This window comes from Nycticebus coucang, chromosome 21, assembly GCF_027406575.1.
Source record: "Nycticebus coucang isolate mNycCou1 chromosome 21, mNycCou1.pri, whole genome shotgun sequence".
Taxonomy (NCBI): domain Eukaryota; kingdom Metazoa; phylum Chordata; class Mammalia; order Primates; family Lorisidae; genus Nycticebus; species Nycticebus coucang.
In genome coordinates this window covers 27,186,036-27,214,013 of record NC_069800.1, presented here as the reverse complement: position 1 = coordinate 27,214,013, position 27,978 = coordinate 27,186,036, and the positions used below count along the sequence as shown (strand labels likewise).

The following is a 27,978-nucleotide window of genomic DNA, read 5'->3' as shown; positions in this document are numbered from 1 at the left end:
CAGAAATTTGGCAATTTCTTTCTTAATCTCATCTCTGACCCAGCTATCATTCAACATAAGGTTATTTAACTTCCATGCTTTTGAATGAACATGCAGATTACTGTTGTTACTCAGCTCAAATTTTAATCCATGGTGGTCCGATTAGATGCAAGGAATAATTTCTATTCCTTTAAATTTACTGAGGTTAGACTTGTGACCTACGATGTTATCGATTTTGGAGTATGTTCTGTGGGCTGATGAGAAGTATGTGTATTCAGTTTTGTTAGGATGAAATGTTCTGTAGATGTCTGCTAAATCCGAATGTTGGATGGTTAGGTTTAAATCTAAAATTTCCTTGCTCAGCTTCCTATTGGAGGATCTATCCAACACTGCCAAAGGAGTGTTGAAATCTCCAACTATTACAGAGCTGGAGGAAATCAAGTTGCTCATGTCTTTTAGAGTTTCTCTTGTAAATTGAGGTGCATTCTGGTTGGGTGTATAAATATTCATAATTTAAATCTCATCATAATGAGTATTACCCTTAACAAATATGAAGTGACCATTCTAGTCCTTCCTTACTTTTGTTGGTTTAAAGCCTATTGTGTCTGCAAATAGAATTGCAACTCCTGCTTTTTTCTGATTACCCTTTGCCTGAAATATGGACGACCATCCTTTCACCCTGACTCTATATTTATCTTTTAAGGTAATATGTGATTCTTGTATGCAGCAAATATCTGACCTGAGTTTTTGTATCCAGTCAGCTAACCTGTGCCTCTTTAAACCGTTCACATTAATGGAGAATATTGATAAGTCTGGTAAAATTTTGGGTATCGAGTTTTTCGAAAGTCCAGTGTACAATTTTAATCCTTTCACCATTGTAGAGGTTGGAGTTTGATCAAAAGTTTCTGAGTGAGTTTGCCTTTGTGCTAGAAGGTTTGGCTGGTCATTATGGAGGATAGGTCTGAGAATATCCTGAAGAGCTGGTTTGGTTATGGCAAATTTCTTCAACATATGAATGTCATTAAAATATTTAATTTCTCCATCATAAATGAAACTCAGTTTAGCTGGATACAGGATCCTGGGTTGAAAGTTGTTTTGTTTTAGGAGATTAAAAGTTTATGACCACCCTCTCCTGGCTTGAAAAGTTTCAGCAGAGAGACCTGCAGTCATTCTAACATTCTTCCCTTTGTAGGTAATGGGTTTTCACGTCTGGCTGCTTTCAGAATGTTGTCCTTCATATTAACCTTAGTGAAGTTAATTATGATATGCCTGGGCATGTCTTAGTTTGATTGAGTCGTGCTGGCTTTCTGAAACTCTCTTCTATGTGAATTTCAGAATATCTTGGCATGTCTGGAAAATTCTCTTTCATAATTTCATGGAGAAGGGCCTCTGTGCCTTGCGAGGCCATGTCGTCACTTTGAGGGATTCCAATGAAGCAGATATTAGCCTTCTTTGAATTGTCCCAGAGCTCTCTGAGAGAATGATCCGTTTTTGTTCTCCATTTCTCTTTCTCTTTGAGAGTTTGGGAGCATTCAAAAGCTTTGTCTTCAATGTCAGAAATCCTTTCTTTTGCTTCTTCCACTCTGTTACTGAGGGATTCTACTCAATTTTTCAGATCTTTGAGGGCTGAAAATTCTTGCTTCAGTGCTTCAAAATTTTTGGTGGTTTTGTCTTTAAATTCTTGAGACAACTTTTGAATTTCTCCTCAAATTTCTAATTCTGACTTTTGAATTGCTCTTTGAATTTCTAATTCCAAATTTTCCTCCATTCTATTAATCTTGTTTACAATCCAAATTCTCAATTCGGTTTCTGCCATCAGCCAGCTATTTATAATGGGATCTTCAGTTATATCTGCCATATCTTTTTGTGTGTATGTGTGTCGGGGGTTGGGGGGTGATCTATTCTGGTTATACATGTTGCCAGAGTTTTTCTGCTGATTCCGCCCCATAATTATTTTACACTGTTTGACTATTCCCCTGGAACTTTGTTGAGGACCCATACAGTGCTACAGCCTGAGAAACTGAGCACCTGTTTGGTGTGGTGGGGCAAAGTGGTTCTGTCTTGTTTTCAGTTGGTCTCTGTCCAACCCTTGTGGAACAGTTACTCTGGGTTGAAGTCTCAGCTGTGGAGCAATACCAACAATTAAGTCACCCCACAGGCAATCATTGGAAAAGGAAAATTAATCCTTCCTACAATCACACACCCAGGGCACCACTTGAATAGTCCTTGGGCAATTGGCTCAGTTCAAAATGTCCAAATCAATTGTCTCAGTCAGCACCAAAAGGTCTCTGGCAACTGGATCACAGGTCTGTGGACAACTCAAATGTGACTTGCTCTGGTGCTCCATGAAGTCGGGAGGACCCACCCAGAGAATAGATTAGTCTGGAAAGGTTGATGCCTCCTTCCCCACCTTGTACCTCTGTCACACCCAGTCACTTATAGCCCCTTTGGGCTGTGACCCACTTGCCTCCAATGAGGAGATACTCTAGGAGTTTGCACCTGCTTGAATCACAAGGAAATGTGTACCTGCTCAGCCAGGTTGCTGCTCTCTGTCTCTATCCAGCAGGCAGAGTTGAGGCCTCACAACATCGGGTGCTGGATGGAGTCTGGGGGGGTGTTCACTCAGTTCCAGCCCCTCCCCTGATTGATGTTACTGACAGAATAGAACAACTTTGTGGGAATTTGTTTCTGTCCCTGCTAAACTCCCCTGCAGAAGAGAAGCTGTTTTGAGTTCCCAGAACCTGTACCTCATGCCCTGTCTTTACTCCTGCAGGTTTGTATTTGCAGCACAGTTAGCTGTCAGCTCTAGCCTCCTGCTTGTCCTCTTTTATAATTGTGCTGCCCAAATGCCAAGATTCTTTCCATCTGCATTGGAATTATGACTTTGAATTTCATAATAAAAGTAGTGAAAATATATATTAATACAAATGGATATGGATACAAATCTAATGATTAACCCCAGGTTAAGTGTTGTCACACTCTTCTTGCCCCTACTTAGGCAAGAAGCCTCATTGGTTTTAATGTCTCCCCTTTCTGTTTGTAAAGGTTAAAGCCCAGGACTTCTGGAGTTAGCATGACTATGCACATTTCTCTCCTCTATTTCCTGAAACTTCCCTTAGATAAAGTTCAAGTATTTTTCAAAAACTCTAAGCCCACAAGGATAGAGAGAAATGGAGAAGAGGCATTATCAAATGAGTAATCTCAATAGACATTTGAAAGAAAAATGGCCAGTGGAGAAGTGGCAGCTAGACAGAAGGGCAGAGAAATAAGAAGAAAGCTGATTTGCTCTATGAAACCCCAAAATGTTTAGGATTTGGAAGCACCAGATACATCAGAAGGAGGGGTAAAAATCAGAGTGGGAGTGATTGGGAGTGAAAATCAGAAATATATTTAAAGATTTATATGGGACACTTGATAAGCCCCCATCTACACTTTCTTGATTATTCCCTCTTCAATATGAAGTTAAAGACATCATGGCCAAGCACAGTGGCTCATGCCTGCAATGCTAGCACTTCAGGAGGCCAAGATAAGAAGATGGCTAGAGAACAGGAGTTTGAGACTATGGAAGTGCAAGACCCTTCACTACCGAAAACAGAAAAATTAGCTTCAGTGGTGGGGAATTGCCTGCACTGATCACCATAATCCCTGTGAATGGGAAGGCAACCACACACTTTTAGAGTTCCAGGTACAAGCTTGGGTTGGTAATTCTTGGGTCAGCAATACTCACATTCCCATCACCCTTGACTCAGAGGATAGCCTGTCTTCCCACATCCTATCTTTCATTTCACTGTTGTCAGAACTCACTCCCTCAATGCATTCTCCAGTTTCAGAACTGCCCCTATCTTAAAAATGACATCATTGTCAATCTGGTCACCCAAACCAGAAAGCTAAGTATCATCCCATAGCTAGGGCTCTAAAACACTAATATCAGAAAAATGCAGATTCTGATTCAGGAGGTCCCCGCTGGGCCCCAGAGTCAACATTTGTACCAAGCTACCAAGTGGGATCTATGATACTGACCCCTGAGTAGCTGGGGCTGAATATCTCCATTCCCTTACCCTCTCTATTGGTTATTAAGTCCTGTAGTTTCTGTCTATACCATTCCTCTCAAGAGAATCTCCTCTTCCCCCTGCTTACTGCCACAGATGGGGCCTAGGCTGGAATCTCTTCTTATGTGGATTAAAATACCTAACTAATCACTGTTTCTCTGTGTTGGTGGACATAGGATTCCATCCTCCTGTCCCCCAAGCCAATCAAGGGAGAAGCAGATGAAAGAGCAATAGTTTCACTTTTATTTACAGAAAAGCCAGTGATTCTGAAGAGCCATAAGGACATCTCCCCCAAAGAACTGCTCTGCCCCCTGTTTCCCTTTGTTACCTTTTATTCTCACAGTAAAAGTAAAAAATATTATTACTCATCATAGTACAGGTCAGATCCCCCTCACATGTTACAAAGTTACACAATATCTGCTTATCCTAAAGTGATTATATCTTTAAAGCACTTTTATTCTAGACTAAATTTATAGTTAGTCAACACTTCACTGGGTACACAGAGTGCCTGGGTCTTTGACGAGTACCATAGAGTCCAATTTCCAACTTATCTATAGCAGTGGCCTTGGAAGTGAATAAAAAATCTCCAGACGTCAGCACATAGGCTCATCTGTTCTTGTTAGGGTCTGACCAGTAGCACCCTACATGGAATGACCCTTCCAGTGAACAGTGGCTGGTAACATCTTGCAGGTTTCTCAAAAGGCCAAAATTTTGCCAGAGAGATTGATTCTTCCTTTTCTTTTCCCTCCATCCCATCCTGCCTTCATTCCTTCTCCTTCCTGCTCTCCTTCTCTTCTTTTTTCTCTCATTCTTCTCTTTTTCCCCTCTTCCTCCTCCCTCTTCTCTTTCTCCTTCTCATCTATCCATCAACTTTTGTTGTTATAGAATATTACAGATTTATTGTAGAAAAAATCACAGCCCTCCACAGCACCAAATCTCTCATTCTGTTACTACTCACAGACAACCACTGATAACCTGTTGGTCCCTATTTACGTGTCTACACACACACAAATTGGATATTATATGCATTATTTCTGTAATTGCCTTTTACAGTTTCATGTGAAGTTAACTTACTGCTAACTTTTTCCCAGGATGGAAGTCTGTTGATTTCTCTGTATCATTTTGGTATTGATGTTTAAATTCTTTCTATTGGTCTATGGAGCCATTTCAATGTTGGGCTACCTCTCCATTTTAACAGTGCCATCCGTCTACTAATCTGTACTTCTTCCTAGTATGTTACTCTCTGACTACATGTGTTTGTGTGTTCTGCTCCAGAGCCCCTTATGTGTCCTGCTGTCCTTCTCACCTGGCTCTCCATGGAAGCATCGTGCTCCCCTTTGGATGGTGTAGAATTGTGGCAGGGAAGGGCTGCCCACCAGGAATGTATTTCCCAACTCACTTGCACTTGGGTGTGGCCATGTGATCAATCCCATCCAAAGAATGTGAGCATCAAGAACAAGCATATGTAGTTTTTTTCTTCCCTTCATGCCATAAAGGGAACTCATTTTCACTTCTTTTGGGCAACAACAAAGACTGACAGTCATTTCTCCCTAACTGGGGGCATCCATTTAAAGAAGCTCCCTAGAGAGTAGGACATGGGTTTCTGTAAGTAGTGGAGAGGTCCTGACACAGATAGTGAGTAAACAGAATGACATGTGAGGCCACACACAATAGGTTCTGGAAAAATAAAATGCCTAAGAATAGAACCTTTTAAAAACAAATTTATTTTTATTTTATTTTTTTTTAATTTCAGGTTAATGTGGGTGTACAAACAACTAGGTTACAATATTTGCATATATTAGGTAGAGCCCCTATTGTAGTTATGTCCCATACCCAAGAGGTGTGCCATATATCCTTTTTTATGCCCAATTAAGTTGGGGCACACAAATTCCCAAACACCTCCCCATCTCTCTTGTCCCTCATTGCTGCTCTCCCATCCCTCATTTCCCCTCCCTCCAACATGAATTGAATTGAGTTTTTCTCTTATGTGAATATGTATTAGATCGTCTACTGGCTTCATTACTAGTATTGAGTCATTGGATACTTGTTTTTCTATTTTATTTTTGTGATACTTTACTAAGAATAATGTGCTTCAATAGACTCTTGGAGAACTCCTGCATTAAAGGTATATGAAAGGAGGAGGATGGCTGGAGAAGTACAAGCAGAAGCTAGGCAGAGAGCAGAGAGTGCACACAGGCTTGGTATCAGAGGAGTGGCACCGATCCATACACAATCCTTCACTCCAAGAACTAGAAATAACAAACTCTTGCATTTAACTTTGTGTTTCTTCCCTCTTTCAACCTCCTAGTACCCAAAGTAACCCCCATCTTGAATTCTGTGCTGATAATTAACAAATGTTAAATGGTTTATATCAATTTATCAAAAATTGATATGTGCTAAAAAAAACATTATTTTGTTCAATTTTTCTTAAACTTCTTCAGAAGGATACTCGGTTCTAAAGAAGACTTAACTTTTCTCATCAATGTTGGGTCCCTGAAATTTACCCATGGGGCTGCTGTATAATACTTTTTTTAGGTAGAATAGTCTCTATTTGTGACTTCTCTAAAATTTTCCCCCATGTTTTTGTATTACCAACAATGTTACTGTGAACCTGTATATATATCTCCAGCATACATGTGGAAGAACTCCTTTTCTGTATGTAAGAGAATAGAATTATGGGGTTATATAGTATATTGATTTTCTACTTTTCACAGTAATGCCAATTTTAAAAAAGGTTTATACACATGTGTGCTCCTACCAACACCCCTGGGAGAGTTCCAGTTGTTCCACCTGCTCTTCAGCACTTGCTGCTGTCACTAATAGAACAACTTCAGGTTCTGAAGGGTCATTTGTGTTTAGAGGTAAACCTCAGTCTTGGCTTCCAATCCTTGGTCCCCTCAGGATCCATGGGTGTATTGGTTTATTACTTAGACCACAGAGAAGCACCAGTCTCCCAGCTGCCTGTTGGTCCCGCTCTGAATAAAGGACTTATGTGTTAATAATTAGGTCAAGCCTACCCTTTAGATTAATTCAAAGTCAACTGATTTGGAACCTTCCTTACGTATGCACATCCTCCTTTCCTTTGTTATATGGGCGTGAAATCCTGCCTATTCATAGCCCTGCCCATATTGCCTACTAAAGGAGAGGAGCCCATACCCAAGTGTGTACACAGATAGGACATGGGGTGATCATCTCAGCCTTATCCCTACCACAGTTACTTTTTGGAGAATGTCTCAAAATTTGTGTGTATTGGATGTATTCTCATCATTTGATTGAAGTTATTCATTTTTGGCAAAACCAGAGAGGAAATGCTGTCCCCTTTGTGATGTCTCAAAGGAGGGTACCTGAGGTCAAAAGTCATGCTAACTTTGAGCACTTGGGTAAGATGTGTCTGCTCACATTGTCCTGCACCATAAAACTGCTACTTCCCCCTTTGTAAATAACAACCACCTTGGAGAAGATATTTGGAGATTATGCAAATATTCTGTTTCTCCTCAAATATTCACTCAATTTCAGCATACACTGGTAGATGGCCCTACAACAGTTATTACTGTGGTGTTTACTTAGTGGTAGGTTTGCATTTTTCTTCATTTATTCTACATCTTATTAATTATGATATTAAATTGTATTAATATAATGCACATATTAAATAATTCTAATATTCAAATATATGTATAGATTAAATTTGTTTACTATCATATATTACTAACGATAATATACCATCAGGTAGAGCTGTCTCTGCTCTTCAATTTAGTTATATATTTCATGATTTATTTGTAGTAGTATGGAATCACAGATATTTATTTTATTTTATGGGTTATAACAATATTATCACATGAACTTGTTTCAGCTATCAGTTGCTTGTGCAGGGGAGTTCTCTACCCCTTTAACATGGTATATCCTATTTCAAGTACTTTCTTACTGGCAATACAATATATTCAAAGATTATTTTGTATTTTCTGTGTCCCAGACCTATGATCAACCCTGATTTTATAAAGAGCCCTGATTCTGATTATTGGAGAATGATAGTTAGAGACCAAGATCTGGGCATTAGGAGTGCTCATTGAACTAGGGTGTCATTATTTCCAGGTGCTTTCACTGGACAGAACTAGGAGATATACACATACATTCATGTGTATTCCCTTCACTTTGAACAAAGCGTTTGTTCCACATCCAAATCTCTCCCATTCTGTAAGCCTCAATTTAATTTTCCCGTTTTCCTTGAAATCAATCTTGATACTCCCAGCTAGAGGAGATATTTCACTTTTCTAAATTGCCTAGATCTTCACCTGCAGTTTGTTACTTTGCCTTGAATTATATTAATTTATAACTCTATACTATAGTTAATGTGGGCTGTAAGGGCACTGAAATAAAGACCAAGGTTTAATTCTTTTTGCACGGGACTTTTTAAATAGTGTTTTGCATATATAATCAGCAATAGAGCCACATTTTCTAAGGAGTTATACATTTCAAAACAGGTAATTATCTTTATTTGTGAAAGTAAATTAACTTTAAAAAGAATTTTATATATTCTTATTACAATAAAGCTGTTTAAGAGAAAATAAAATCAATAAAGTATAATGACAGTGTGTACACATTGTAGGTACAAAATACCTGAGAATTATTTCACTTGTCCTTTATAAAACCACCTTCTCACAGTAAATATTTAATGATCTTTGAATAATCTGAATTAATTCATTCATTCTATGGAAGCAGCCAATTTCTCATGCACTTATTATATCTTAGGAAGTAAAAAAAAAACAGGTTATTATAAATGCATTAAAAATAAATTCAAGACACAATATGTTAAATATTGTAACATATTTATGTTATAAATAAGACCATAATATAGATTTGTTTTGCTCTTTTAATTATGAGAAATGATTAGAATGTATCAACAGAATCAAATCCTTTTTTATCTGATAAGGATAAAAAACTGAACTTTTATCTGATAAGCCTTTGATTTCTATTTCCTTTTCACACACACTATTCAACAAGCCTAGGTGTCTATATTACCATACGCCATCATACCTTTGAGAGAGATGTGTGTGTGCAGAAGAAAATCTTTCATTATAGTTCCCTTTTCCTCCTTTCTCTACCACTGAATTGGCAAACAATATCATGTAGATCATATTTCATCCTGAGGCCAACCAGAGATTCATTCAGCAGCCAGTGAAACGTCTTTATTATTTTGTGATTCTAATCTTGTTCCCTGGCAAGAGACCAAATCTTATTGTTGATGACAAAGCTAATAAATATCTTGGCTCCAGAAGTTGCCAGAAAATGATACATGTGTCTTCCCTGCTTGTCTCTTCTCTGAAGTGGGGCAATTTAACCATTAGTCTTCTAGAACCAATTTTGACCTTGGACAAGAGACAGTTAAGGTATTCACAACACCTGGCCCTCAAAATCAAATCCTTTCCCATTCGGCTCTGAATGGTACTGGGTCTCTGCAATTTGCTTCTGGTCCTGGTTCCCAATCCACACCCCAATTCCTGTTACTAGACCTCATGTTTTTCCCTGTGATAGCAAACTGCTATCCAAGTCTCTCCAGGACCCGGGAATCTGTTGCAGCATCCCAGGGACAGGGGATTTTTTTCTCCAGAATAGACCAAAAAAAGAAAAAGAAAAAGAAAGAAAGAAAAATTCTCAGAACTTCCAGAAACATTGTGTACAACACAAATGTGTTCAAACTTTAGGAAATGTACTTTCAATTCTATTTAATTCAATTCAACTCAACCAAGTTTTATTAAGCAACTAGTGCCAGGCCCTGTGTTGAGGCCTGGAGAAGTGAAGATGAATGAGACATGTAAGAATGCTGTCTAGGAGTTCCTAGTCTTGTCAAGGAGAATGGGAATAAATACTTTACAACAGCACATGTTAAGGGCTAGACATACATGCATACTATGCACCTCATTAGAGAGAGAAGCAGCTCAGAGGGAGGAGCAGTCAACTTCCAGGGAGGAAAACATGGAGACAGCAAAGGTTTCATGCACAGTGACTGCATAAGGATAAGGCTTGGATTTCATCCTTTGGCAGTTAGCAGGTGCAGTAGTTACATTATTGGCCCCCATTTTTCCCTCTCCATGTACATATGTGTGTGTGTATTTCCCTGCTCTTGCATAATTTCATGGGGAAGTCACTTGTCTCATCCCTTAACTCTGGACTTAGCCACTAACTCAGTAACTCACTTTGGCCACTTGGAAATTAATGGACAAATACAAGTTTAAAGTGGGATGGAATTACACGTTGGAAGCTTTTGCTTTTTCACTTCCACTATCATCAGATGTCTTGCTCTGTATGGTCTCTTGGTCTCAGGAGGTACCGGTTGGGTGATCTCCAGTTAAACAGCCCCAGTTCAGCCAGCCTGGACCAGCACTTCCAGCTGATGCAGAGAGGCATTAGCGAGCCCAGAGGTGGAGATCAACCCACCCCCAGATGTGACAATGACATGTCTTATGGTGCAAAAGCCAGTAGATCATGTGGTGATATTTAGCTAATTGAAGGCTTGGATTATAGTGTCAAAGAAGAAAGAACAGATTCAAGAATGACCTAGGATGTAGGTCATAGTGGTTTCTTGGATATGGATAAAGAAGAGGGAGATGGAGTTTAGCACAGCTCATGGATTTGTGATAACTGACAAAACTGTGACAAACAGAAAATAGTGGATTTCAAGAAAGTCTATTAGTAGACAGGAAAAGATTCACAGCAGTCAAATGTCCATGTAAATAGGATAATGACCCAAAGACAAGGCCCCAGGTAAACATAGTAATGGTGTTGATGGGTGGAATGACACCAAGATGTCCTTACCTATAATTTTTTTTCACAAGATATGTCCAGTTGCTCTTGATTACTAATTCTATACAAAACTGGAATTTATGGATTTATAGATCATGAATGGCTGAAAAATGAAAGGTCATACCATAAACTGTAATTAACAAAGTATAAAATGGACTGTTCTAACAAGACAATGGATCTCTTTATGTGAGTTTTCCCACATATATTGTTTAGAAAGAAACTTGTCTGAAACCAAAATTCAATTAAATGAAGTAGAAAAATAGCCTTGTGGGATTTGTGCCTCATTTTCTCCAGTTCCTCCAAGAAATGAACAGTTCACTTATGCTTTGTGGTTTTCTTTTTCCTTTGAATATTAGCAATGTTTAGTATTGGGTAGGATCTATAAGTCTGTGAATCTTTTTTGACAATTCTGTGTGTTCTCAAAACGTGAGTGTAAGTGCCGGGTAAGGATTGGGGATGGTGCAAACATTAATATCAATTGAGACATTTTGGAAAAGATGCTTATTGGATAACCATGTGAATATATCTGAAGAAAATGTTATGTATGTCTAAATCATCAGCAATTGCTAAGGGCCAGGGGATTTGGGGATATAGCTTTTGAGTAGGTATTTAAGCCAAAAGAGTAAGTAAAATTGCAATGAAATTACCTATAATGAGTGTGGAAGTGATCCCATAAAACAAAACACTGGTATGTAATTGTAGGGGAAAGAATATAGTTCAGCTTAAAGATACGAAATAATAATCACAAGCTTTAGAGGAGAATGAGCAGTATGATGTCGTGGAACACATTGGTAATGACATTAAAACAAAGGTGGAGTAGTTAACAAATTACTTATAATCATCACCGTACCACTCTGAAATGGTCATTATCATCACTATTTTACAACAGAGGAAACTGAGACTGAGCAGGGTTAATTTACTAGCCCAAGATTACAGTCCCTACTACTAAGTGTTTGACTGAGGATTCTGACTCAAAGCTTGCCTTTTGCCTTACTGTCAGGGGTATTTACAATGTTAGATTGACTGGATTTGGAGATTGGGAGGAATTTGTACCCACATGAGAGCAGATGCAGTGAAATGGTGGAGGCAGGAGGCAGCAGACCATTGAGGAAGGGGGGATGGTTAGCTGTCAGTTTCGGGAGTGGAGGGAGGTACAATGTTAAAGGAGTTTTGTTTTTTTGTTTGAATGGAAAATAAATGGAATAAGCTTACAGACTAAGAGGAAGGAACCAGTGTGGAGAAGTCAGTGCAAGTTACAGAAGAGAAAAGGAGTCAACAAAGGAAGTAGCCAGGGCAGGTAAGAGGCCGGGGGATGGGATCACAGGAGGAGGATTTAGTCTTGGATGAGAGAAGCAGCCCTTCCTGACTTGACAATGGAGCAGGAAAGGAATGTTAGATGGGGAAGGACAAGGGCAAAAGACTCTTGTTTGATGACTTGGGGTTTTTTTTGTTTTTATTTTGCTTTGTTTTATTCTTGTTTCTGTTTTTGTTTTTACTGAGCAGGAAATTCTGAGGAGTGGCAATAGATTGAAGAAATTGGGAGAGGAAGCTGTTTTAGAACTAATGGAAGGGGTACTGACCTGGGTGGCAGTAATTTTATGCCATTACATACTCTGACTTTATAATGGTATAAAACTGCAGTCCCAACTACCAGGCCAGACTGATGGAAGTCTGCAGGCTGTTAGGAGCAAGGCTGCCCAGCCACACCATCTGAGAGCTCTGCCTCCCATCCCATCCTCTCCACCCCAACTCCCAGTGCGTAGAAAAATTGCCTTCCATGGAACTGGTTCCTGGAGCCAAAAAGGTTGGGGACTGCTGGTGTAACACACCAAGTTGTGCAGTTTTCTTATGCAGCCTAACTAAGTAGAAACCCAAGTGTGGATAAATCATGCTGGGTCCTCCGGCAGTGGCAGTTGAGGGAAGATCAGGGCCAGCCCGACCTCGTCCCAGGGGCTGAGTGGGATGGTGAGTGTCAGCGGCTTGAAGAAAACCACACGGAGCTGGGAGGCTGTTGAAGCAGGATGTCAACTTTATTGCATCAAGCAGCCGCTTATATAGAGCGTGGGGAAGGGGCAGGGAAAGGAAGCGGGGGATGAGGTACGTGAAATGGTGTGATGGGTGGTATAACAAGGTTGGGCCAATGGCATGGTACCATGTTGGCTGTATCTAGGTAGAGGCAGTTTCAGGCAGGGCCTTGCTGAGTCATTGCTACATGGAAGTAGCTCGATGGATCTACTTCTAGTCAAGCTCGGGAAGTTGCACTAGGCCTCAGGCACATGGCAGGGCCCAACAATTCCCCCTTTTGTTTTTTGTATGGCAGAAAAACATAGTCCCTGTCTTAAGTTGCCTGCTCTTGCAGTTTCAGTCTTACCCGTCATGGGGATACAAACATCAATGGTTTGGTCCCTGTCTTAGGTTGACTGAATGCAGAGTGATCTTACCTGTCTTTGGGTACTATGAATGTAATCCACCATGCAGCCTCTCCATATCCTGTCTTAGGTTGTCCCAGTTTGGGGATCTTACCCTTCACCAGTGCTATGGAGGGCAGTTAAGAATAATAGTTAGATTCGTGGTTAATGAGCTGGGGATATCGGACCTCAACCTGATTTAAGTTTATTGCCTCTAACCTTTTTAACAGGGTCCAAAGGTGATAACTAACATAAGGGTAAGTAAGGGTCAGGGGAAGAAGGTAGGGTAAAAAAAAACATGTAGGCCCATTCTAAAATTTCTTTTCTTCTCTTTTCTAGATCTTCTTGGAGTGTTTTGATCTTGTTTTGCATGATCCCAGATCTGTTGGCATAAAAGCAGCACTTCTTCTGCAAAAATAAACAGATGCCTCCCTAGATGCTATGAGACTCCGGATAGCGTTGGGGTCTTCCATTCCCTCCTCACTGGGGGGGGGGGGATGAACATCATTAGCATTGGAAGCAGTTGCTTCCTCATTGGGGGTTCCTTCAGGGGGGGAGTAGAAAGATACTTCTCAGGGGCATTAGACCCCCTGGATAAATTAAGGTTATCCCCTTCTTTTGGGGGCAAGTATTTAAGGTTTCTTGTCAGAACCCAAATGGATTTTTTCTCGTTTTGAGGGAAAACACATCTGAAACCTCTCCCTGCTGAAAGGAGTGGGTCTGGTCCTCTCCATCCTCCCGTAAGCGGATCTCGCCATTGGACCCAGATGGAACTATAGGTCTCTGATGAAGACCAATGCTTTTGAAAGGGAGGTAAGTGTGGGTCTTTTTTGGAAAAATTTAAGATATTTAGTGTGAATAGAGCCTTTTTCAATTGATCGTGAGTGGGTATAGACTCCCCCTTTCATTTTTGTAATTGACTCTTAAGGGTTTGGTTGAATCTTTCTACGATTGCTTGTCCTTGGGGGTTATAGGGTATACCAGTGGAGTGAGAAATTTTCCAAGTTTGGAGAAAAGTAGTAAAAGGTTTACTTGTGAAGCAGGGACCATTATCAGTTTTGATTTGGTTGGGTAGGCCTAATGTGGCAAAACATTGGAGCATATGGCTTATAGCATGTTTAGTTTTTTCTCCTGCATGTGCTGATGCCCAGCAGGCATGGGAAAAAGTGTTGATAGACACGAAAATATATTTTAATTTTCCAAAAGGGGCATAATGAGTGACATCTATTTGCCAGAGGTGGTTAGGCCGGAGGCCCCGTGGGTTGGTCCCTGCGGGTTGAAGTGGGGGAACTTGAAGAAAAGGTTGGCAAGATTGACAGGCATGAACGATCTTTTTTAAGTCTTTGGTGGGAACCTGGGGGTATTTATGTTTTAGTCCTCTCCAGTTGGTATGAGTGAGTTGATGGAAATGAGTGGCTTCTATAACTGTATTGCATTGGGGTTGAGAAGCTAATTGATAGGCTAATTTATTGCTGGTTGTTAAGAATCCTGGTAGACTCTGATGTCCTCGGAGATGTTGTATATAGATAGGATTAGATCTTTGTTTGAGTAAAGTTCTAGCTTGGATCATTAAGGGAGAAATGGGGTTGGAGTCTAATCTAATATGAGCTTCTACTAATTGCGGTAGAAGGTTCACAACATAGAGGCTATCTGAAAATAAGTTGAAAGGTTCGGTGATGGCGTTCAATGCCATAACTACTGCAAAGAGTTCTTTGAACTGAGCTGATCCTTCAGGTTCTTGTAAAAGGGACTTCAAAGGTGTGGGCTCTTGTGCTTGGAGCAGGGGTGGATAAATAATTACAGAAGCTCCCAGGTGCTCCCCGTCTGTAAAAATAGTGAGGAAATTAGGGTTAGGGTGAGCAAGGAATAATCGGGGAGGCTTTCAAGTTAATTGGGAGAAAGAGTTCATCCACTTATAGGGTCCATAGTGACAGTCAATTTGGCCAAGGAATCCTTCAAGTGCCAATGCAATTCTGTTGTTATTCCTGTGGAGCCAGGAAAAGTCAGTGGTCCTATATGGGGTAATGATGAAATGGGGTTCAATACCAAATAATCTGACTGCTGTGTCTCTTCCCTTAATGATGCAGTCAGCAATTTGATTGATCATAGAATACAGTCTGGAGACCCCTCCCACAGAAAGATGGATCCAGTGGATAGGCTCCCCTTGGGCCAGAAGGGCAGTGCATAAAGTTTCCCCTGAGAAAAGATAAAGAGTGAGAAGGATGTGGGGATCAAATCTCTTGAGGGAGGCTTTATCTATGGATTGTTGGATTTTTGTGAGGATAGCTAAACAGTGGGGTGGGACTGTAATTTGAGAGGCCAAATCATAGCCTCTAGGGAGATTGAATAGGGGAATTAACTCTTCCTTAGAAATGGGACTCCAAGGTCAGAGCCAATTAATCTCCCCCAATAACCTCTGGAGTTGGGGTAAGTTATAAATGTTTTGAAAGACTAGCTGGAGCTTAATGGGGGAAATAGAATCTAAAGAAAGGATAGATCCCAAGATTTTGAAAGGGGGGACAGTTTGTATTTTTTTGGGTGCGACTTGGAAGTTATTTTGTTGGAGAATGTTGAGACATTTAGCGGTAAATTCCTGGAGGCCATGTGGAGTAGGATTTCCTATGATGATATCATCCATATAAATATAGAATAATACATCTCGGTGTTCTATTAATGGGGTAAAAATATGTGTTAAACAGTATTGGCAAATAGGGCGGCTGTTAGCCATCCCTTGGGGTAACACTATCCACTCAAACCTTAAATATGGCTTCTGAAAATTAGTTGAGGGTACGGAAAAAGCAAATTTTTCAGTGTCATTAGGGTGAAGGGGGATGGAAAAGAAGCAGTCTTTAATATTGATGATGGTTAGGTGGTAAGTTGAGGGAATTGCCAGGATCCAGGGAAGGCCCCTCTGGGGGGTTCCAAAAAAGATCATTCTATCATTTATTTTTCTAAGGTCTTGTAAAAACCTCTAAGGTCTTGTAAGAACCATTGGGCTTCTTCATAATGAAAACAGGGGAATTCCAAGGACTAGTAGAAGGTTTTAGGTGTCCTTGATCTATTTGCTGTTTGATTAACACAAGCAGTTGTTGTAGTTTATTCGTAGGAAGAGGCCACTGCTCTACCCACACAGGGTCTCCGGGTATCCACTGTATTTGGAATGCTGGGGGACGAGCAGTGGCCCTTAGGGTTGGGGGTGAACCCCGGGAAAAAATTGTGTAATTGGTTCAGGGAGTGAATTATGTATTAGATTGGGCTGGCTTTTTTTTTTTTTTTTTTTTTTTTTTTTTTTTATTGTTGGGGATTCATTGAGGGTACAATAAGTCAGTTACACTGATTGCAATTGTTAGGTAAAGTCCCTCTTGCAATCATGTCTTGCCCCCATAAAGTGTGACACACACTAAGGCCCCACCCTCCTCCCTCCATCCCTCTTTCTGCTTCCCCCCCCATAAACTTAATTGTCATTAATTGTCCTCATATCAAGATTGAGTACATAGGATTCATGCTTCTCCATTCTTGTGATGCTTTACTAAGAATAATGTCTTCCACTTCCATCCAGGTTAATACGAAGGATGTAAAGTCTCCATTTTTTTTAATAGCTGAATAGTATTCCATGGTATACATATACCACAGCTTGTTAATCCATTCCTGGGTTGGTGGGCATTTAGGCTGTTTCCACATTTTGGCAATGGTAAATTGAGCTGCCATAAACAGTCTAGTACAAGTGTCCTTATGATAAAAGGATTTTTTTCCTTCTGGGTAGATGCCCAGTAATGGGATTGCAGGATCGAATGGGAGGTCTAGCTTGAGTGCTTTGAGGTTTCTCCATACTTCCTTCCAGAAAGGTTGTACTAGTTTGCAGTCCCACCAGCAGTGTAAAAGTGTTCCCTTCTCTCCACATCCACGCCAGCATCTGCAGTTTTGAGATTTTGTGATGTGGGCCATTCTCACTGGGGTTAGATGATATCTGAGGGTTGTTTTCATTTGCATTTCTCTAATATATAGAGATGATGAACATTTTTTCATATGTTTGTTAGCCATTCGTCTGTCATCTTTAGAGAAAGTTCTATTCATGTCTCTTGCCCATTGATATAAGGGATTGTTGGCTTTTTTCATGTGGATTAATTTGAGTTCTCTATAGATCCTGGTTATCAAGCTTTTGTCTGATTGAAAATATGCAAATATCCTTTCCCATTGTGTAGGTTGTCTCTTTGCTTTGGTTATTGTGTTCTTAGCTGTACAGAAGCTTTTCAGTTTAATGAAGTCCCATTTGTTTATTTTTGATGTTGTTGCAATTGCCATGGCAGTCTTCTTCATGAAGTCTTCCCCCAGGCCAATATCTTCCAGTGTTTTTCCTATGCTTTCTTTGAGGATTTTTATTGTTTCATGCCTTAAATTTAAGTCCTTTATCCATCTTGAATCAATTTTTGTGAGTGGGGAAAGGTGTGGGTCCAGTTTCAGTCTTTTACATGTAGACATCCAGTTCTCCCAACACCATTTATTGAATAGGGAGTCTTTCCCCCAAGGTAAGTTCTTGTTTGGTTTATCAAAGATTAGGTGGTTGTAAGATGTTAGTTTCATTTCTTGGTGTTCAATTCTATTCCAAGTGTCTATGTCTCTGTTTTTGTGCCAGTACCATGCTGTCTTGAGCACTATGGCTTTGTAGTACAGACTAAAATCTGGTATGCTGACGCCCCCAGCTTTATTTTTGTTACTAAGAACTGCCTTAGCTATACGGGGTTTTTTCCGGTTCCATACAAAACGCAGAATCATTTTTTCCAAATCTTGAAAGTACGATGTAGGTACTTTGATAGGAATGGCATTGAATAGGTAGATAGCTTTGGGAAGTATAGACATTTTAACAATGTTGATTCTTCCCATCCATGAGCATGGTATGTTCTTCCATTTGTTAATATCCTCTGCTATTTCCTTTCTGAGGATTTCATAGTTTTCTTTATAGAGGTCCTTCACCTCCTTCGTTAGGTATATTCCTAGGTATTTCATTTTCTTTGAAACTATGATGAAGGGAGTTGTGTCCTTAATTAGCTTCTCATCTTGACTGTTATTGGTGTATACAAAGGCTACTGACTTGTGGACATTGATTTTATATCCTGAAACATTACTGTATTTTTTGATGACTTCTAGGAGTCTTGTGGTTGAGTCTTTGGGGTTCTCTAACTATAAGATCATGTCGTCAGCAAAGAGGGAGAGTTTGACGTCCTCTGCTCCCATTTGGATTCCCTTTATTTCCTTGTCTTGCCTAATTGTATTGGCTAGAACTTCCAGCACTATGTTGAATAGTAAAGGTGACAGAGGACAACCTTGTCTGGTTCCAGTTCTGAGAGGAAAAGCTTTCAGTTTTACTCCATTCAGTAAAATATTGGCTGTGGGTTTGTCATAGATAGCTTCAATCAGTTTTAGAAATGTGCCACCTATGCCTATACTCTTCAGAGTTCTAATTAGAAAAGGATGCTGGATTTTATCAAATGCTTTTTCTGCATCTATTGAGAGGATCATGTGATCCTTATTTTTGCCTCTGTTAATATGGTGGATAACGTTTATAGACTTGCGTATGTTAAACCAGCCTTGCATCCCTGGGATGAAGCCTACTTGATCATGATGAATGACTTTTTTGATGATAAGCTGAAATCTATTGGCTAGGATTTTGTTGAGAATTTTTGCGTCTATGTTCATGAGTGAGATTGGTCTGAAATTCTCCTTTTTGTTTGGGTCTTTTCCTGGTTTTGGTATCAGGGTGATGTTTGCTTCATAGAATGTGTTGGGGAAGATTCCTTCTTCCTCAGTTTTTTGGAATAATTTCTGCAGTACAGGAATAAGCTCTTCCTTGAAGGTTTGATAGAATTCTGGAGTGAAGCCATCTGGACCAGGGCATTTTTTAGTTGGAAGCTTTTTTATTGTTTCTTTGATCTCAGTGCTTGAAATTGGTCTGTTCAGGAGGTCTATTTCTTCCTGGCTAAGTCTAGGGAGAGGGTGTGATTCCAGATATTGATCCATTTCCTTCACATTGTCAAATTTCTGGGCATAGAGTTTCTGGTAGTATTCAGAGATGATCTCTTGTATCTCTGTGGGATCAGTTGTTATTTCCCCTTTATCGTTTCTGATTGAGGTTATTAGAGATTTTACTTTTCTATTTCTAGTTAGTCTGGCTAATGGTTTATGTATTTTATTTATTTTTTCAAAAAACCAACTCCTTGTTTCATTAATTTTCTGAATGATTCTTTTGTTTTCAATTTCATTGATCTCTGATTTGATTTTGGATATTTCTTTTCTTCTACTGAGTTTAGGCTTAGATTGTTCTTCTTTTTCCAATTCCATAAGATCTCTTGTGAGATTGTTGATGTGCTCTCTTTCTGTTTTTCGAATGTAGGCATCTAAAGCGATGAATTTTCCTCTCAAAACTGCTTTTGCAGTATCCCACAGGTTTTGGTAGCTTGTGTCTTCATTGTTGTTATGCTCAAGGAAGTTAATGATTTCCTGTTTTATTTCTTCCTTCACCCATCTGTTATTCAACAGAAGATTGTTTAATTTCCATGCCTTTGGGTGGGCTTGAGCATTTTTGTTAGAGTTGAGTTCCACCTTTAGTGCCTTATGGTCTGAAAAGATACAAGGTAAAATTTCAATTCTTCTGATTCTGTTGATATTTGTTTTGTGTCCCAGGATATGATCAATTTTGGAGAATGTTCCATGGGGTGATGAGAAGAATGTATATTCTTTATCTTTGGGGTGGAGTGTTCTATATGCATCTATCAAGCATAGTTGTTCTAGGGTCTCATTTAAATCTCTTACATCTTTGTTTAATTTCTGTTTAGAGGATCTGTCCAGCTCTGTAAGAGGTGTGTTAAAGTCCCCTGTTATGATGGTATTATCAGATATCATATTGCTCAGACTGAGTAAGGTCTGCTTCAGGAATCTGGGAGCATTTAAATTGGGTGCATAAATATTTAGAATTGAAATGTCTTCTTGTTGTAGTTTTCCCTTGACCAATATAAAGTGACCATCTTTGTCTTTTTTGACTTTAGTTGCTTTAAATCCACATGTATCTGAAAATAAGATTGCAACTCCTCTTTTCTTCTGAATTACGTTTGCCTGAAAAATTGTCTTCCAACCCTTGACTCGGAGCTTTAATTTGTCTTTTGAGGCCAGGTGTGTTTCTTGCAGACAGCAAATGGATGGCTTGTGTTTTTTAATCCAGTCAGCCAATCTATGTCTCTTCCGTGGGGAATTCAAGCCATTAACATTTATTGAGATAATTGATAAGTGTGGTAGTATTCTATTCGTCTTATTTGGTGAGAGTCCATTGCTTAATTTTATCTTTTGCATCAGTGTGGAGGTTAGGTTTTGTCCTTTGATTTCTGAGTTCTTACTTTGCTGCTGATCCATTGTGGTGGTCAGTGTGCAGAACAGGTTGAAGTATTTCCTGTAGAGCTGGTCTTGTTGTGGCGAATTTCCTCAATGTTTGTATATCTGTAAATGATTTGATTTCTCCGTCAATTCTGAAGCTTAGCTTAGCAGGGTACAGAATTCTGGGCTGAAAATTGTTCTGTTTAAGTAGATTAAAGGTAGATGACCATTGTCTTCTTGCTTGGAAAGTTTCATTAGAGAAGTCTGCGGTAACTCTGATGGATTTGCCCCTGTAGGTCAACTGGCGCTTACTCCTGGCAGCTTGCAGAATCTTTTCTTTTGTCTTGACTTTGGACAGGTTCATCACAATGTGTCTTGGAGAAGCTCGGTTAGAGTTGAGGCGACCTGGGGTCCGATATCCCTCTGAAAGCAGTGTGTCAGACTCTTTGGTGATGTTTGGGAAATTTTCTTTTATAATATTCTCTAGTATGGCTTCCATTCCTCTGGGGCATTCTTCTTCCCCTTCTGGAATTCCTATAACTCGTATGTTGTAACGCTTCATAAAGTCCCATAATTCTGACAGTGAACGTTCTGCTTTCTCTCTCTTCTTTTCTGCCTCTTTTACTGTCTGAGTTATCTCAAGAACTTTGTCTTCTACCTCTGAAATTCTTTCTTCTGCATGGTCTAACCTGTTGCTGATACTTTCCATTGTATCTTTAAGTTCCCTAATTGACTGTTTCAGTTCCTTCAGGTCTGCTATATCCTTTTTATATTCTTCATATCGTTCATCTCTTATTTGATTCTGTTTTTGGATTTCCTTTTGGTTATTTTCCACTTTATTAGCAATTTCCTTCATTGTTTCCATCATTTCTTTCATTGTTTTCAACATGTGTATTCTAAATTCCCTTTCTGTCATTCCTAACATTTCTATACTGGTGGAATCATCTGCAGTAGCTACCTCATGGTCCCTTGGTGGGGTTGTTCTAGACTGGTTCTTCATGTTGCCTGGAGTTTTCTGCTGATTCTTCCTCATGAGTGATTTCTTTTATCTGTTTCCTTGCCCTAATTTTCCTTTCACTTCCTCTTGCTCTTTAAGTTCTTATGCCTGTGGACTAAGGGTTATAGGACCAGAAGGGTGAGAAGGTTGAAGAGCAAAAAAAGGGGATGAAAGAAAGGAGGACCGAGTGATAAGAAAAAAAGAAAGATAGAGAAAGGAGAGGGGGTGGGTATAAGGAATATTGACAAAAAGAAGAGAGGCACAGAAAGAGGGAGACAGGGCAATATAGGTGTACAGTAGGGTACTTTGACACAACCTTAAAAAAACCCCACCTTCTGGGGGTGCCCAGTTGCGTGGTTCCCTTGAGGTCAGCAGCTCTTTGCTAACCTGATCAGACACAGTACCCCACCTCCACCAAGTAGAGAGGAAAGACAAAAATGCTATAAATCAAACCAAAAGAAGCAAACAGAAAACTTTACGGGGATAAAATTGGTTGAAAAACCAAATTATATCGGTAGATACACTAGCAGAAATGAAGTTGAAGTTATTAAAAAAGGCAGCAATGGGAAATTATAATTAAACTAGGAAAATTGAGAAAGAAAAAGGGATCTGTGTGGAAAAGATTGAAATTAAAAAAACAAAAGAACATCAGCAACGTCAAAATAAACAAACAAAAAAAACAACCAAACCAAAAAAAAAAAAGAAGAAAAAAATACACAACCAAAAACAAAGCAGTTTGTATATGTTATTGAATATTGTCTGGGCAACACGTGGTCTTCTGGGGTATGAGATGTTAGTCACAGTTCTGATAAGACTGGAGGCTGCTGATTTCTCAAACCCCAGCAGGTAGACACCCTAAATCTCTCTTGAGCCTACTTAAAAGGCACTTTGAACTTGTAAACTTGCTGAGCAGAAGCTTTCCCAGCTTTCTCGCTGGAATCGCTGCTGAAGTGGCTATGCACTTACTCAGTGTGCCAAAACCGATCTCACTCTGCCCCTGAGGGTTAGGGCTGCAAGGCGGCTCAGACCCCACCCTTAGGCTACTTGGTTGCTGGGTTACCAGCTCCCACCCGTTTCTAGCTCTGCGACCCTGAGGGCGGAGCTTGCCGGGGCAGATCACTGACAATGGATCCGTGTGACCCACCACCAAACACTATCAGCTCCGTCTGGCTCAGCGGCTCAGACTGGGGCCCTAGACAACGGCCAAAGTTCTCCGCACTCCCGCTCAGGCCTTCCCCAAGGCAGTTCAACTCAGTGCCAAGTCCAAGGACATCAAAACAGTTCACAGGTAAGGCCTTTCTGGTTTGCAGTCTCGCTGCTACTGAACTTACAGTTGTGGGCGGGTTTAGACGGATTGAACACACGCGACCACTTGCCGGCTTTCCACTGTTTTAGTCCTCCTCTTGGGGTCCAGAAGTCTCTCGCTGACTCCCTGTATTTTCATAGGAGTGATGATAGGCAGTTCCCACCAGCCAGAGCTGCCTGGAGTCCTATCTCCCCAGACTCACGGTGCCCAGATGCAAGGAAGCTGTTACTCGGCTGCCATCCTGCTCCGCCTCTCCGAGATTCTCGATTGGGCTGGCTTTTATGTTGTTGTTGAGGCAGCTGCTTGATTCTGTCATGGTTTGAAAGGTTGTATAAAGAACCTTGTGGTCAGTGGTAATACATGCTTCAGCTTTGCCTAAAATATCTTGACCCAGAAGGTTGGCGGCTAAACCAGGGACTATGAGCAGGTGGATTGCTCCACTGTTTCCACTAGGGTCTACCCAGGGGAGCCAGTGGGCAGTTTCCCATGATGTAGATTGGCCACCCACCCCTACCAGGGGAGGTCCAGGAATTAGCTGCCAGGACATGGGCACTTCTTCCTTTCTAATGACTGTGCGATCACTCCAGTATCGATGAGGATTTTAAAGGATTTGTCCCTTATCGAAACAGTCATTTTCGGTCTCAGGGAGAGGTCCTCAGTGCCCTCCAATGAGAGGGATGGTCCAGTGAGCTTGGACAGGTCGGCTCCCCTTATTGAACGGGGCTGGGGCCAGCCCCACTGGGAGTTTAAAGGCTCACCTTTGATATTAAATTTAGACTTACAGTTGGGGACCAATGAAAACCCTTTTTAAAACGGGGGCATGGGGTCCAGGGTCCATCTCCACCCGTGGAGGCAGAAGGTGCTTTAGGCTGGCTAGGGCATTCTCTGCCGCACCCAAAGCACGTCCACTTGCCCGATGTGGGGGCTAACTGCAAGGCGTTAATGAGCGTTTGAAGCTCCTCCTGGCTGTTAGCCTGTAATGCGGAGACCATCGCACTCGTGTGGTGAGACGCAGTACCAAGGTCTCGGGTAGCAATAATCCATCTCGCTATGGACTGGTTTCTAAGCCCGGTACAAGGAAGCTTGCCCTTGTTGGTCATGCCATCCCAAACTAGGGAGCGAATGAAACGATCGCGCATTTCGCCGGCAGGGATCTTGTTTTTTAAACTTTTCTGGACCCTGTCAATGAACATGGGGAGGTCCTCAGTGCCCTTCTGAATGATTCCTGGTATGGGGGACTCCATTGGGCCCTCATAGAGTTTTTTCCAAGGGCTAGCCCACAGGCCCTGACCTGGTCTTGATGGGGGGGATGGTAGCTTCTTGGAGGCCGGTGGAAAATTGATCCGCCATGCCACAAAGCATGCCATAGGTGATAGGTATACGGGGGTCGGGTGGCTTGGTTACATTCCCCATATATGCAACATTCTTCCTGAAAGAAAGCCATCCATTTAAGGAAGGAAGGACCAGGGAGCACAGATTTGGCAAACTCCTTCCAGTCCCGAGCAACACAAGCCCCATGGGCTAGCCTTTCTAAGATAGTTTCTGCCCAAAGTGAATTAGGACCATCCTCAGCGAGGGCGTTTTTCAGGTCTTTAAGATCTTGAGGCTCCCAGGGATACCAGGCCACAGGGCGATTGCCTCTAGGAATGACATTGACTGGAAAGAGGCCGGTTCGATCCGTCCCCAACCTCACTTTCCCAGATATATGGAGGAGGCGCAGATGGGATCTGAAAGGGGTTGGTCAGGGTGATCAGAGGGTGTGGCTCCTTATGGGGCCATGGGGCACTCCTGAATGGATTAAGAGACTGATAAAGAGAGGTAGGCTGATTTGGTGGGGGAGTGGGGCTTACAGGTTTGGGACTCTGATCTGAGTCCTGACTGGTGTCGGGGGGTTTGTTCTCTGCTCCTTGAGGGAGAGGAGCTTTGTCCACCTCCTTGGCAGACAGGGAGGGAAACAACCTTTCAGAGTGGACACTGTGGGGAGAGCTCCCATAGGGGGGATTTCTCCTTTTTCTACATGAGCTCTCCGAATCAACCTTTCAACCCTATCCCAAGTGTCCCAGTTGAAGAGGTTGCTCTCCGGAAGCCAGGGCACGATCTGGAGCAAGCACACCCAGGCCTGGGGGCATGACTATCTGAGAGGTCAAGCCCTCAACTCTTGAGCAAAACTTGAAGGGACTCTAAAGCAAGGTCAAGTTTAGAGTAAGACTTCCCCATAATTTATGGGAGTACACTCACCTGCAGACCGATTGGCCGGTCAGCTATCTTCCTGTGGGGAGCTGAGTTCCTCACACGGGGCACCAGTCTGCCGGGTCCTCTGAAAGTCGCAGTTGAGGGAAGATTGGGGCCAGCCAGACCTCGTCCCAGGGGCTGAGGAGGATGGCGAGTGTCTGCTCGAAGAAAACCACATGGAACCGGGAGGCTGTCGAAGTAGGATCTCAACTTTATTGCGTCAAGCAGCCGCTTATATAGAGCGTGGGGAAGGGGTGGGGAAAGGAAGTGGGGGATGAGGTAGTGAAATGGTGTGATGGGTGGTATAACAGGGTTGGGCCAATGGCATGGTACCACGTTGGCTGTATCTAGGTAGAAGCAGTTTCAGGCCGGGCCTTGCTGAGTCATTGCTAAGCGGAAGTAGCTGGATGGATCTACTTCTAGTCAAGCTCAGGAAGTTGCACTAGGCCTCAGGCATGTGGCAGGGCCCAACAAAATCATTCTTGCCCCTTCCCTTGATCCTTCCTCAACCTCTGAAAGGAATATCAAAAGAAATTTCAAAAATTTTGAAAGTGTCAGGAGAAAGTTCCTGCCTCTTCCCCTGTTTCTCATTTGCTCAGATATATGACACCTGTTTAGGAATGTAGTCACTGTCACTTGCATGTGACATCTAGATGTTTTCTGGGATCAGCACCTTTCAGAGGCTTGTATATTTTTCACTCTGCTGCTGCCTTTGGGTGAACTCAGCAGGGTCTCCTCCTCCCCAGGGGAAAGGCAGTGGTCCTGCAACTCTGCCCACAATGAGTAAATGGGTTCATTTTGGGGGCTGGGAGCCAGTGACCTATTTTGGCCACAGAGTCATTCCACAGTGTTCAATGCAAATGTATAAAAGCAACCATATACTCACCTGATCTTGTATCTAAGTATTTTATACTTTTGAGCAAAGTTACAGTAAATGCACATATCTTATGATGGATTTTGAAAAAGGCATCTACCCAAGTGCCTGCAATTTCCATCTCTTCAGAAAATTCTCTCGTGCCCAAGCTCACTCCCGGAAACAATCATTGTTCTGATTTCTTTCACCATGAATTAATTAGGCCTGGGCTAGAATTCCATAGAAATGTATCCTTCATATATACTCTGTGGTGTAAGATTTCTTTCTTTCTCAAATCTCTACACGATGATTTGAGATTCATCTACAGTGTCACCATATCAATACTTTGTTCATTTTCATTGTGGAGTAGAATGTAATACTGGATGGTTATAATTTCTTCATCCTTTCTCCTATTGATGAGTGTTTTGGGTTGTTTCATGGTGAGTTCTATTACGTATGAATAAAGCTGTGATGAACAATTGTGTTCAAATCCTTTTGTGGACATGTATTTTCATTTCCTTTAGAATTGCTGGGTAGTTTATAACAAATTGCCAAATATTTTTCTAAAATGTGCTTCTTATACTCCAATCAGCAAGTATAATATTTCTAGTGGTTCTATATCCTTGCTAACAAACGATGTTGTCGTTTCTTTTAATTTTATATTTGACTGGGTGTATACCTAGCTTCTAGTGACCCAAATTTATCTTCCAGAAGCCTCCTTGAGAAGGACTCTTAGGAATGATATTTAATGAATTATTGCATATTCATGTTTTGCCCTTTATTCTTGAGTGATGGTTTAAGTGGTTGGGTTGATATAGCACTAAGATTTATGGAGATAGGACCATTAGAGCAATTAATGGTGCAGGAGGATAATCTGGGTGGCAAAAGGCCACAGACCTTGGTGAGCACTGCATTGAGCAACTAAGAAAAGTAGTTCTTCTGCTGGTGAGACACAGCTGCCATTCTTGATGGACACCAATCCGGGGTGGTATGCCAAGTGGAGTATTAAAAAGACCCCAATTTTTATCATACCCTTTGTCTCTTTCTCTCAATTATGCCTCTGGATAAGCTCCAGCTGGCCTGTTACTTCAGCTCTTACCAACAGTCAACACAATTCCCAGACTAATGAATGAGGCCATTCTTGAACAACTCAACCGTCCGCTGATCCACAAGCTGACCACAGACACATGGTGGCCCAAGATCAACCAACCAATAGCTTTATTATTAGCAATAAATAATAGTTTTTTCTTTAAGCCAGGCATAAGCAAACCATGGTCCATGGACCAATTCTGATCAGCTGCCAATTTTTGTAAATAAAGTTTTATAGCAATATAGCTTTTCTTAATCTGTTCTCGCTGCTATAACAAAATCCCATAGACTGTGAGACTTAAACAACAGACATTTATTTCTCACAGTTTTAGAGTCTGGGATGTCCAAGTTACAGGCGGATTTTATGTCTGGTGAGGGATGCTCTCTCTGCCTCAAAGATGGTGGCTTGTTGCTGCATCCTTACACAGCAGGAGAGGTGAATGATGTGTTGAGAACATGATGGAAATAATGTAAGAGATAAAAAGTGTAAACTCAGCCCCTCAAGCCTATTTATAAGGCACTGATCCCATTCATGAGGGCATGAGGGCTATGCCAAATCACTTCCTGAAACCTCTACCTCTTATAAAAATTTTTTTTATTGATACATACATATAATAATTATATATTTGGGGTACATGAGACATTTTGATATGTATATACAATGTGTAATGATTAAGTTAGGATAATTGGGATATTTATTGCCTCAAACATTTATCTCTTCTTTGTGCTGTGAACATCACAATTCTTTTCTTCTAGCTATTTTTCTTTAAAAATTTATTTTATTAAATCACAACTGTGTATATTAATGCATTTATAGGGTACAATGTGCTGATTTTATATATATTTTGGAGTACTTACATCAAACTGGTTAACGTAGCCTTCCCCTCACTTACTTAATTGTTGTG

The 27,978-nt window shown here is 41.0% G+C and overlaps 1 pseudogene; it reads right to left on the bottom strand.

Annotated features, from left to right (window-relative positions):
- The window catches only part of LOC128573479 (serine/arginine-rich splicing factor 11-like), a 57,523-nt pseudogene extending 34,077 nt beyond the window's left edge, over positions 1 to 23,446 (bottom strand).
- Positions 23,447 to 27,978: the final 4,532 nt, after the last annotated feature.